A 13,685-nucleotide genomic window follows, 5' to 3' on the forward strand; every position below is an offset into this window, starting at 1 on the left:
CACCCATTAAATAATCCTGTATATATTAGCTGGGGCACAGAATAGCATTCATAGTTCTTTTCATTGCACACATATGGCTCATTCCAAAATACTTCTACTAATCTGAAGTAAAATTTATACTAGTATACATATACTATTAATACTTATTTCCTATTTATGCAAAGCATTATTATCTTCATTTTCCAAGACTTCTTCCCTCCCCAGTCTTTTATACCCAAACTGTTTATTTCCTCTTTCTAATTGCCTCATTCCAAAGTGCCCTCAAGTAGCATCTCTTCCTACTTATTTAGTAAATTCAACTATTAAGAACACATCTGAAAGACAACAGAAGAGAAAAAAAATGGCCACCTGAGAAACTGAAATCAAATGCCAAAGTTTATGCAAATTAATTACGGAGTCACAGTCTCTGACTTCTACAGTAGATTTTTACATTACTTGTCATGACCAGCTCTACGGTTCTCCGCTCACACAGGTAATTTTAGTACACTGAAGAAAATTAGACACAGCCTAGTGTGCACTGTAGCTTCAGAGCGTTAAAGTAGGTGACTAATGTCAGCCTTCTGTGACCACCTCAAGTGACCTCAAGGACACATCAAAAATAAGAAGAACCAGAAAACCAGTCAAGTAGAGGCATGCACACAAAATTTGGAACAATAAGATATGATAGAAACATCATGTCCACATATCCGGGTGGAAACGAGTAACCCTTCATTTTCCAACCCAACACATTAGATCTTATGAGATACTTTGGAGAGTGGCTTGCAAGCTTCCCTTTTTGCATACAATCCCCTGTAAACTAACAAGCTTGGGAGTTTTCCAGAGCAATCTTAAAGACTGTCTCTAGGCTATAGTCCTCAGTAAAATAATGAATAAAGTATTCATGAATCTATGATGCTGGCTTTTCCCCCCTCAGTTTATGCTATAGATATAGCAGCTCAAGGCAGAAGTACAACGGCAACCCCTCAGAAAGATCGGGATGGAAAACTGCATCAGGGGCCATTCAATGGAGGTGTGAACCAGTCTAAGTATCTCTAGGGCCTGAGCGGTCTTTCAAAATTAGAACATAAACTTGTACAGTCATGAACGGTGGTCACAGAGAATGCATGTAAGTATAATTAATCATTGATTCATTTACTCAGCTGTTCATTTATTTAGCAAGAGAAACACATGAAACTGATTTGTCTGTTGATGTCCCTGCTTCACCCTATGTGGCAAAACCACAAGGCAAAAGGAAACAAGGATTTTGTGAAAATTCTTGACAGGTGGGAGACATACCTCACCAGACTATACAGTGGATATTTTAAAAATAAAATAGGGAACTCCACATTTTAAATCATTTCAGTCATTTCAACTAATCAGAACATAGACTCTCTCCTGACTCTAGCCACCCTCAATGTCCCCAGCTCTGTTTGTTTTCTTCCTTTACAGAAAGTTGGACCATTTCCTCCTAATCTTCCTTCACACCCACGCCATCTGATCTCACCTTGGGCCTTCAAAGATTCCTTAAGGAATTCTCCTAAATAAAGACCCTTCTGTCCATGAGAAGAATCTCAGTCTTCCGCTGGAAATCATGCCTTTACAAGAATAGTATTTTAAGAAATATATTCTTGTAATAATGTTTTTAAATGTTTACAATTGGAAGACTTTATTTTCTGAAATTACCGACAAGGCTAAGATAGATCAAGGTGATGTATCAGCAATACGTTACTATACTGGTAACAAGCAAAAAGTCTATTTATTTGTTCAGGTGCGCTGAGTAGAGTCTGCTATCGTTGGTTCTTTTTCTAGAGTCACTGCAGTCTCCAAAATCTTACCCTTAAAGATTCCTTCCGTTGGTGAAGCACTGCCCTCTTCAGGCAAAATTGGTGAAAGTATCAATTCTCACTAGGGCCCATTAACATCTGCAATGAATTTAATTTGTAAGATCACAACCTTTGTGAGCTCAGGCACACAAAAACAAAACTCTAGGAAATGACACAAGTCTTGCCCAAATCTGGGTAACTTTTAGATAAATTAGTGAGGTTTTTCACTTACGTAAAGGCTGAATGTGTATGATTTTTTTTTAACTCTGCAATCTCATGAATGATAAACCAAAAAGAAAGAAAAGAATACTTTAAGACTTGTGCAATTCCTAAACTAATAAGAAATTATTTCAAAAGTGATAGTTAAGGTCCACAGTGTCCAAAATTGTTTTCTTCTCTTAGTTATAAACAATAAAGGGTTGTCAGCTTATTGATATGAGAACAAATCCCAAAGAAATACATTCTTAAACATTACTTAATTAGCCTTGTGCATTGTTTTAAAAATTAAGAATATTTCAGTGACTGATGAGAGATCAAGTGTTTTTTTTTAAATTTTTTAAGTTGTATTTATTTTGAGAGACACAGAGACAGTGTGAATTGGGGAGGGGTAGAGAGAGAGGGAAAGAGAGAGAGACTCCCAAGCAGTCAATGTGCTGCCAGCACAGAGCCCAGTGTGAGGCTTAAACCCAGGAAACAGTGAGCTGAACCTGAGCTGAAACCAAGAGGTGGACACTTAACTGACTGAGCCACCCAGGCGCCCCTCAAGTGTTTTCAAATTCTATTTAAACAAAACGCTTCAGTGGCTGAAGGCCAGCAGTTCTGCCTTATTCTTAAAAAAAGAGTGTAAGGTGCTGAGCCTTATTATAAACTTCTTCATTAAGTTTTATTTGAGCCCTGAAGTGTTCACTGTAGAAGGAGGCATTGTGGGAAGAAAATGACCTTGTTAATTGGCTGTTGATGCCCACACACACAAAAAATTAGATGTATCTGTACTTTTTATAAGAATACTTTGCACTATCTTGTTATAAACTTATTTATTCATTCTAAGCATAAATTTTAAAATCTGCCTTCATATGAGTCCCTGTTTATATCCTATGGGAACTTTGAACTATACATTTGGAGTCATGAGTTTCGGCAATGAATTTCAAGTTGTGGACTCTCAGAGGAAAACCGTAACACCTCTCACCATGAGAAAAGTCAATATTGACATCTGGAGAAAGAACATACTATGTGCTAATAATTAAGCCAGACACATCTCAAAATATAAAACTACAGTCAATTATCAAAAGTTAAATTTTTTTAAAAAAATAGGATAATTGTGTCAGAAAATGCTTCTATGATTGTAGTTTACAAAAATCTGTAAATTATATAGAAAAGAATAGAGTTCAAATTAAACATTTTAGAAATCACCAATATTGAGTTTGGTTTGAATCATGTTCCTTATGAAATTATATATTAATTTAATGACTTCGGTCATAAAAAATGGGTAACAATCTGCAAGCTTGAGAATTAATTAAAACTTGTTATAAAATTAATTTGAAATGAACAGCAGGTTGGAAAATATCAACTTATTGTTGTACATTGTACACTGTAGATGTAGAGTGAAGAAAACTAAATTTGGAAATTAAAATGCTGTATTCGAGCTATATTTTCTTTACACTCTCTCATAAGGCAGTGCAATTAGTAAAACATACAGATTTTTGAAGCCAGACTTTTGGATTCTGTCACTGGCTCTGCTCTTCCCCAATTCTGTGCGATTCTGGACATTTGCTTCTGAGTCTCTGTTTCATTATCTATTAACAGACATATATTTCTTATCTGTCAAGGGTGTTGTATGGATTGACTCAGACAGCAGATAGAGATTCTATATCATAATGGTGACACACAATAAATGTTCAATAAATGTCAGTTCTGTTTGTGTGTTATTCCCCTTCGCTTTGGGAAGCATAGTTTCTTTATCTCCAAAACTGGAGCTATAATAAAGCTAACATAAATTAAGCTAGTTCACGGCCTATTCCCAAGATAATTAATAAAATTAACATATATTTTACTTGAAAATTCTTTGTAAACTAGAATGCTATGCCACCCTTTAGAATTTGTTAAGGTGGTGGTTGATCATAATACATAAAAAAGGAGAGTTAGTTAACTCTCCTCATCCATTATCACAGTAAAGGGTATACAGTAAGAAAAATATATTGCTAAATCTGGAAGAAAAGATGTATCACTCCACTGTAGAAATACCACATTTAGAATACTGAAATCTATTTTGTTTATACTGTTTATTTATATTGTTTGTTTTAATAGTTTCATAAGTAGACTTCCAAAAAGGGGCCAATTCTTTATGCAATCAGTCTCAATTATCATGCCAAGTTTATTGGTCCTTGTACTGTTAGTATATACCTAAAATTTCTAAATAAGTCTCTTGTATGTCTAATTATGTGATACAATAGTAAAATGATTCATAAAGTTGAATGTCTGATACTGAACGCGAGGATTTGCTATTACAACAGCATGAAAAGCAAAATAAAATCTCAAAACGTTAAGACTGAAACTCAAGACCCTCTGTTATCTGAATTTACATGTAATTGCAAATATTTCTTCCACTCCTCTTCTCACTTTCAATCCAGATCTTGTATTCCAGGCTATTTTTTATGCTTTTCATTAAATTTTGAGATAGAATTTATGTACTATTAAATGTGCCTAATGAGTGTACATTTCGATGAGTGTTCGCAAATGTATACGCCCTTGTGCACACACGCATGCATCTATCACAATAATGATAAAGAATATACTTATCACCACAGAATGTTCTCATGTGCCTATTGCCAGTACACCTCTAACCCAGCCAGACGCCAACAACACCTGCTTTGCTTTCTATCTTTTGTGGTGTTTTATTTAAACAGAAGCATACGGTATGATTTCTTTGATACCTGTCTTCTTTAACTCAGCATACTATTTTGAGATTCATTCATGCTTCTGCAGGTATCAGTTGTCGAGTCTTTCTTATTTGCTGAGTAGTAGTCTCTGGTATGAATAGACCAGAGCTTGTTTTTTCCATTTGTGTTTTGATGGATGGGCTGACTCTTATTTTTGGCCATCTGAATAACGCTTCTGTAAACATTTGTATACAAGTATCTGTGTAGACATATGTTTTCATTTCTCTTGGACAAATGCCTAACTGTGTAAATATTTATAAATGTTGTTTAACTTTTTAAGATATTGACAATACAACTTCCAAAGCCATGGTACCAATTTACATTTCCACCAACACTGTGTGGGATAACTGAAATCTTAATACTGAATCTTCTAATCTATCAATATGGCATATTTCTCCATTTATATAGGTCTCTTTATTTTCGCTCAATGTTACTTCTTCATTTATATAGGCCTCTTTATTTTCGCTCAACGTTGTTTTGTAATTCTCCATTTCAATTCTTGCATGTATTTTTTAAAAAAAATTATCCCTAATTATTTCATGTTTTATGCTATTATAAATCATAAGTTAAAAATTGTAAAAAATTGTTAAAAAATAGTTTTCTCTGTATAGATTTTTCACCTCTTTGGTTAGATTTATTCCTAGGTATTTTATGGATTTTTGTGCAACTGTAAATGGGATCGATTCCTTGATTTCTCTTTGTCACTTCATTGTTGGTGTATAGGAATGTAACCGATTTCTGTTCATTGATTTTATATCCTGAAACTTTGCTCAATTCATAAATCAATTCTAGCAGTTTTTTGGGGGAATCTTTGGGTTTTCCATATAGAGTATCATGTCATCTACGAAGAGTGAAAGTCTGACCTACTCATGGCCAATTTGGATGTCTTTTATTTCTTTGGGTTGTCTGATTGCTGAGGCTAAGACTCCCAATACTATGTTGAATAACAGTGGCGAAAGTGGACATCCCTGTCTTGTTCATGACCTTAGGGGGAAAGATTTCAGTTTTTCCCCATTGAGGATGATGTTAGCATTGTGTCTTTCATACATGGTTTTTATGATCTCGAGGTACGATCCTTCTATCCCTACTTTCTTGAGGGTTTTTATCAAGAAAGGATGCTGTATTTTGTCAAATGCTTTCTCTACATCTATTGAGAGGATCATGTGATTCTTGTCCTATCTTTTATTGATGTAATGAATCACACTGATTGTTTTGTGGATACTGAACCAGGCTGGCATCCCAGGTATAAATCCCACTTGGTCGTGGTGAATAATTTCTTTAATGTATTGTTGGATCCGACTGCCTAATATCTTGTTGAGGATTTTTGCATCCATGTTCATCAGGGAAATTGGTCTATAGTTCTTTTTTATAGTGGGGTCTCTGTCTGGTTTTGGAATTAAGGTAATTCTGGCCTCATAGGAAGAGTTTGGAAGTTTTCCTTCCATTTCTATTTTATGGAACAGCTTCAAGATAATAGGTGGTAACTCTTCCTTAAATGTTTGGTATAATTCCCCTGGAAAGCCATCTGGCCCTGGACTCTTGTTTTTTTAGAGACTTTTGATTACTAATTCAATATCCTTACTGGTTATGGGTCTGTTCAAATTTTGTTTCTTCCTGTTTCAGTTTTGGTAGTGTACATGTATCTAGGAATTTGCCCAGTTCTTCCAGATTGGCGTTTTATAGGTATATAATTGCTCATAAGATTCTCTTATTATTGTTCTTATTTTTGCTGTGTTGGTTGTGATCTCTCCTCTTTCATTCTTGATTTTATTTGGGGCCTTTACTTTTTCTTTTTGATCAAACTGGCTAGTGGTTTATCAATTTTTTTTTATTTTTTCAAAGAACTAGCCTCTGGTTTCATTGATCTGTTCTACTGGGGTTTTTTTGGTTTAGATAGCATTAATTTCTGCTCTAATCTTTATTATTTCCTGTCTTCTGCTGGCTTTGGGTTTTATTTGTTCTTTTTCCAGCTCTTTAAGGCGTAAGTTTAGGTTGCGTATCTGAGGTCTTTCTTCCTTCTTTAGGAAGGCCTGGATTGCTATATACTTTCCTCTTATGACCGCCTTTGCTGTATCCCAGAGGTTTTGGGTTGTGGTGTTATCGTTTTCATTGACTTCCGTATACTTCTTAATTTCCTCTTTAACTGCTTGGTTAGCCCATTCATTCTTTAGTAGGATGTTCTTCAGTCTCCAAGTATTTGTTACCTTTCCAAATTTTTTCTTGTGGTTGATCTCAAGTTTCATAGTGTTGTGGTCTAAAAATATGCACGGTATGATCTCAATCTTTTTGTACTTTCTGAGGGCTGATTTGTGTCCCAGTATGTTGTTTATTGTGGAGAACGTTCCATGTGCAATGAAGAAGAATGTATATCCTGCTGCTTTAGGATGAATTGTTCTGAATATATCTGTTAAGTCCATCTGGTCTAGTGTGTCATTCAAAGCCATTGTTTCCTTGTTGATTTTTTGATTAGATGATCTGTCCATTGCTGTGAATGGGGTGTTGAAGTCTCCTACTATTATGGTATTGCTATCTATGAGTTTCTTTATGTTTCTGATTAATTGATTTATATATTTGGGTGCATCCATATTTGGCATATAAATGTTTACAATTGTTAGGTCTTCTTGGTGGATAGACCCCTTGATTATGATATAATGCCCTTCTGCATCTCTTGATACAGTCTTTATTTTAATGTCTAGACTGTCTGATATAAGTATGGCTACTCTGGCTTTCTTTTGTTGACCATTAGCATGATAGATGGTTCTCTATCCCCTTACTTTCAATCTGAAGGTGTCTTTATGTCACAAGTGGGTCTCTTGTAAACAGCATATAGATGGATCTTGTTTTCTTATCCATTCTGTTACTCTATGTCTTTTGATTGGAGCATTGAGTCCATTGACGTTTAGAGTGAGTACTGAAAGATATGAATTTATTTCCATTTTGTTGCTTATAGAGTTGGAGTTTCTGGTGGTGTTTCTGGTCCTCTCTAATCTTTGTTGCTTTTGGTATTTATTTATTTATTTATTTATATTTTCATCTTTTCTCCCCTCATAGAGTCCCCCTTAAAATTACTTGCAGGGCTGGGTTAGTGGTCATGAACTCCTTTAATTTTTGTCTGGGAGACATTATCTCTCCTTCTATTTTGAATGACAGCCTTGCTGGATAAAGAATTCTTGGATGCATATTTTTCTGATTAAGCACATTGAATACATCCTGCCACTCCTTTCTGGCCTGTCCAGTTTCTGTGGATAGGTCTGAGGCAAACCTGATATGTCTTCCCTTGTAGGTTAAAGACTTTTTTTCCCTTGCTGCTTTCATGATTCTCTCCTTGCCTGAGTATTTTTTGAATTTGACTATGAGATGCCTTGTTGATGGCCGGTTTTTGTTGAATCTAATGGGGGGTCCTCTGTGCTTCCTGGGTTTTGATGTCTGTGTCTTTCCCCACGCTAGAAAAGTTTTCCACTATGATTTGCTCACATAACCCTTCTACCCCTATTTCTCTCTCTTTCTCTTCTGGGACACCTGATTCTGATGTTGTTCCTTTTTAATGAGTCACTGATTTCTCTAATTCTTAAATCGTGCTCTTTTACCTTAATCTCCCTCTTTTTTTCTGCTCATTATTCTCCATAAGTTTGTCCCCTATATCGCTGATTCTCTGTTCTGCCTCATCCATCCTTGCTGCCGCGTCATCCATCCGTGATTGCGGCTCAGTTATAACATTTTTTATTTCATCCTGACTAGTTTTTACTTCTTTTATCTGCGCAGAAAGTGATTCTAATCTATTTTCCACTCCAGCTGGTATTCTTATTATCATGATTCTAAATTCTGGTTCAGACATCTTGCTTGTATCTGTTTTGATTAAGTCTCTGGCTGTTGTTTCTTCCTGCTCTTCCTTTGGGGTGATTTCCTTCGTTTCATCATTTTGAATGGAGAAAAGGGACTAATGAGGTAGAAAAAATTAAAATGAAAAACAATTAAAATTAAGAAAATATTAAAATTAAAAAATTAAACACACACACAAATCGAATAAATGATGCTAGATCCTAGGTGTGTTGGTCTGGGTGTTGAAAGTGGCTTGACAGATTAGAGACAAAGGGGGGAACAAAGGAAATCATTTGAAAATTTGGACAAATGAATACACTGAAGTAGACTAAATTGAAATGATGGAAGTAAAATAGAATTTGAATAATTTTACACAAAAGTAAAGAATATAGTAAAAAAATTAAAGAGATTATTTTTAATAAAAATTAAAAATAAAAATGTATTTTTTCTCTTTCTGTATTCAAGAAAACGAAAAGAAATGATAAAGAGAAAAAAAGAAAAAAAGAAAGAAAGAAACTTGAATAGATGGACCTGCTAACAGACTGAAATCGACTGAAATTACTTTGTTTTCCCCTAGAAGTCAGACTATGAAGCGTTTGTTGTCCATAAACTAAGCAGGCTATGACACTTCTGTTCTTGAAGAGCGAGGTTGGCCCAGTTGGGCGGGGCTAGGTGTAATGTCTCCATTCTCCACTAGATGGCGCTGCTCGCCTACTGGGGTGGATCGTTGTGGCGCTCCTAGGTGCGTATGCGCACTGGCGGGAACGGTAAAAATGGTGTCACCCAGCTACCCGGTCTCTAGTATAGGAACTCTGTTCTCCATGGTCAGTAATCACACACCTGTCCTTTGTGTTCGTCCTTTCGTCCACTCCCCACTTTTACACTGTCTGTGACCAAGCCCCAGGTAGGACCTCTCTCCTGAGTTTTGTCTCAGATGCGGCTGTTTTCCCTGGCCCCTTACTTCTAAGGGACTGTGACTTGACCCGTTCTGCCCCTCTGCAGAGGGTCTCACTGAGCAATGGCCAAATGCCAGCTGCACCCAGGAAAGTTCGCAGGACGTGCTGCTGCTGATGCCAGAGACTGGGGCCAGGTTCCAGCCTGCCCCAGAAAAAGTTTGCAAGATAGTGTAGGAGCAGCATGTCAGGGATTATGGAAAATCACAACACACATCTGGCACCAGCCTTCACCCTTAATGACCTTGTTCCAGCACCCTTAATGACCCTTGTTCTGGGGTCTGCTGGGTCCATGTGGCCTCACAGTCTCTACCAAATGTCCTTCCAGCAGTGGAACCACTTCTCCCTGGGTGGCCCGAGAACCTCCCGGACCCCACTCTGCTCCTGGGGATTCGCCCTTCCCACCAGAGCACTACCAGGTATCGAGCTGCAGAGTTGCAGCTTTTGCGTTCCCCTTGTTTACAGTCTTAATGGAATTGAGACCCTCTCCTTTCTCCCTTTTTCGTTTAGTCCCTGTGGCTGTTTCCAATTTTCCACTTTCTCTCCAGCTGCTTTTGGGGAGGGATGCTTTTCCCATATTCCCTGCCCACCCCCCCAACTCCATCCTCTCTCTGCATGCAAAAGCGGCTCCCTGCCCTCCACGGCTTCTCTTTCCCCAAGGTCACCAGATTGTTGTGTTAATCCTCAGATCAGTTTTCTAGGTGTGCAGGATGGTTTAGTGTTGGTCTGGCTGCATTTCATGGACACGAGACACGCAAAAAACTTCCATGCTGTTCTGCCATCTTGGCTCCCTCCACTGGTTTAACTGAGTTTTTAAATTTGCCTCCCACATTTCATTTTGCCATTTTCTGATTTTAATCTCTACACTGTTATTAATTCATCCTTATACTTACTTTGGATTGAATTCACTCTTCTTTCCAATTCCTTCTTTCTCCTCTCCCTCCTTGTCTTTCACCACTCCTTCTCCTCCCTCTCTCTCCCCCTCCCCCATCTTTTTTTGCTTCTTCATGGTTTAAAGTGAAAGTTTGGATTATTGATTTTAGATATATTCTCGTTTTAACAACTGTGTTCAAAGATATAAATTTCCCTGAAATCTCTACTTCATTATACCACACAAATTTTGATATATTTCTTAGTTATCTTTATTCAATTCAAAATATTTTCTACTTTCTCTTTTAATTTCCTCTTATCTATCTGTTATATAGAAGTGTGCATTATAATTTCTCCAATATTTAGCAATTTTTCATTCTGTTAGTAATTTCCAGTTTAATTCCAATTATCAGTTAATACATTATGAATGACTTCTACTCTTACAAATGTACTGAGACTTGTTTTATAGGTCATCATATGGTATATCTTGGTGATTTCTCCACGTTCAGTTAAAAGAATGTCCATTTTTTAAGTTTTTGTGTGGAATGTTCTATAAAATATAATAGAACACTTTGGTTGATAGCCTTTATACTATTCCCCCAGCCCTAAAGATTTTCTCTGCACTTGTTCTATTAATTACTAGGCTGTAAGTGTTGAAAACTCCTACTGTATGTAGACTTGCCTGTTTTTGCTTTCAGTTCTGCCCATTTTTACTTAATGTAGTTTGAAGTTTTGTTGTTAAGTGTATAGCCCAGGTAGAACCATTTTTCTTCTTAATAAATTGATTTCCTCATCATTTTGAAGTATTCTCTGCACCCTTGGAAATATTCTTTGCCCTGAAGTCCACTTTTTCTGAAATTAATACCGCCACTGCTGCTTTATTATGATTAGTGTGGGATATAAATATACGTTATATATTATATATAATAAAGATCACCTTATTTTATAATTTCTACTTTCTTTACAGTGATTGGTATCTTGGTATTTAAACCTCTGCTTTAAGTTAGAATGATTAGATTATTTCTTTGATAATACTTTTAATGTGATTGGGTTAAATCAACCACATTCCAATTATTTTCTATTTCTCTCATATGTCTTTTCTTTTTCATGTTTTTTCCTGCCTATTAAAAACTAATGGTGTATTTTTTTGCATTCCATTTTATCTTAAGTATTTGTTTATTCTTGATGTTTGTTATCACATATGAGTGCTCTAAGAAGGAGCTTCTGAAACAGAATTTAAAGTTTATTAGGGAGTACCCATAGGATTAACACCAGTGATAGAGGAAGAAGGATTAGGCACAGAAAGAAGTCAGATGTGATATAGACTTGAGTACTTCCCCTGACCTCACAGAGAACTCTGGACTGAAATAGTTCATCAGGATTGTCCTATATTGAACGGAAGTTTCCAGTAGTTCATAAATATGGTTTGGTCAGTCACACCAGGCTATATGAGAAATGCTCCCAGGTCAGTAATAAGGTTCTGTTTTGTTTTGTTTTGTCTTAATTTGGGGTAGTTTATTTTACTGTATATTCAAGTTCACTGATATTATCTCCTGCAATGACTAATCTACTTATAATTCTACCAACTGAATCTTGCATTTTTAGATATTATATTTTTCATTTCTAGAAGTTCCTTTCAGTTCTTTTTGCCATGTGTTTCTTTTCGTCCCTCACTCTGCTCCCAAAATATCTTTAAACATATTGAGCATATTTAAAACATATTCTTTAACACCCTGGTCTGCTAATTTTATCATCTTTATTATTTCTGGCAGTTTTTATTGAATAACCTGTATCCAAATGCACTTAATATTTTTTTAATTAGATGTATGATATTTTGATTTTTATGTTTTAGTGTGTTGGATTTTATTTTCTTCCTTTAAAGAGTTTTGGGTGGTTAGATTTTCTTATCTTTCTTATACAGTTACGAAGTTTGCTCTTGTAGGCAATTAAGTTACTTGCAAATCAAGTTGATCTTTTGGAGGCTTATTTTTAAGATTTGCAGGGCAGACCCACAGCAGCCTTTATTCGGGACTAAATTAGCCTTATTAATGATTGACCTTTCTTGGGACTCTACTAATTGCTCTTTAAAAATTGTGCAGGATGATTGGGTGGCTCAGTTGGCTAATCGTCATACTCTTGATTTCAGCTCAGGTCAAGATCTCATGGTTCAGTTCATGGGATCAAGCCCCACGCTGGGCTCTGCACAGACAGCATGGAACCTGCTTGGGATTATCTCTCTCCCTCTCTCTCTGCCCCTCCCCTGTGCTCTCTTTATCTTGCAAAATAAATAAATAAACTTTCAAAATATACAAATAAAAATTGTTCAAAGTAGTCTCCACACTAGCTGGAATTCAAGCTTTCCCCAAGTGTGATGAAGACTTGGAATTGTCCCCATGTAAGAGTCCTGGATCCTGGGGCACCTGGGTGGTTGAGGTTGAGCATCTGACTCCTGATTTTTGCTCAGGTCATGATCTCAGTGCAGAGCCAGCGTGGGATTCTCTCTCTCCTTTCTCTCTGCTCCTCCTCCCACTCATGTGCATTCGCCAGGCTAGCTCTTGCTTTTTCTCAAAATGAATAAACCAACTTAAAAAATAAAAAAGAATCCGAACATGCCTTTTCCTTTATGAGGTTCTACCCATGTATGTGGGATAGGTATTCAAGTAAAGATTTAATGGGACCCCTATTCTGATTTCTGGAGCTTTCTCCTCAGGGTGCCCTCCTTTTCAGTGCCCTGTCCTGCAAATTCTGCCTGCCGCAGTTTTCCTCAACTTTGATCTCTGTCTCCTCGACTAAGCAAGGCCATTGGCTCTGTCTCGATTCCTCATCCCTACCTGTGATTCAGAAATTGCCTAGGAGTAGAAATCTGATGAAATCATGAGGTTAACTGTGTTTGTTTCTCTTCTCCTTAGAATTAGTCCTACACTGCTTATTGTCCGATATGGGACAAGAAATTTTATTATGTTTTTTCATATTTATCTTATTGTGTAAGGAGGGAAAACTTTATCCCTGAATCCCCTCAGATCTAGGGGTAGGGGTGTTTACTCATTGTTCTTTTTTCTTCCTGTCACCCACCTCCTGAAAGAGGCATGTAACGTATCTCTCTGAGAACTACAGTACGTTACTTGGTTTCCTTTGATTCTATACATCTACATGTCTCTCTTCCCCAGTCACTGGCATCTTCTTTCTTAACTTCAATGACCAACTGCCCCACCTCTAGCCTAGGTTTTCATTAGAGTTTTTATTTTTGTTAGTAATTGTGGCATAATAAACCACCCCAAATTCAGTGACTTAAAAATGTGGTTTAT

The 13,685-nt window shown here is 36.6% G+C and overlaps 1 long non-coding RNA gene across 1 annotated transcript in view; it reads right to left on the reverse strand.

Annotated features, from left to right (window-relative positions):
• Positions 1–1,727: 1,727 nt before the first annotated feature.
• The window catches only part of LOC144613227 (uncharacterized), a 255,709-nt gene continuing 243,751 nt past the window's right edge, over positions 1,728–13,685 (reverse strand). The window contains exon 3 of the long non-coding RNA XR_013550620.1: positions 1,728–1,901. This is a non-coding gene — a long non-coding RNA (uncharacterized LOC144613227). The remainder of the gene's footprint in view (positions 1,902–13,685) is intronic.

This window comes from Panthera onca, chromosome D2 (genome assembly GCF_046562875.1).
Source record: "Panthera onca isolate mPanOnc1 chromosome D2, mPanOnc1 haplotype 2, whole genome shotgun sequence".
NCBI lineage: Eukaryota > Metazoa > Chordata > Mammalia > Carnivora > Felidae > Panthera > Panthera onca.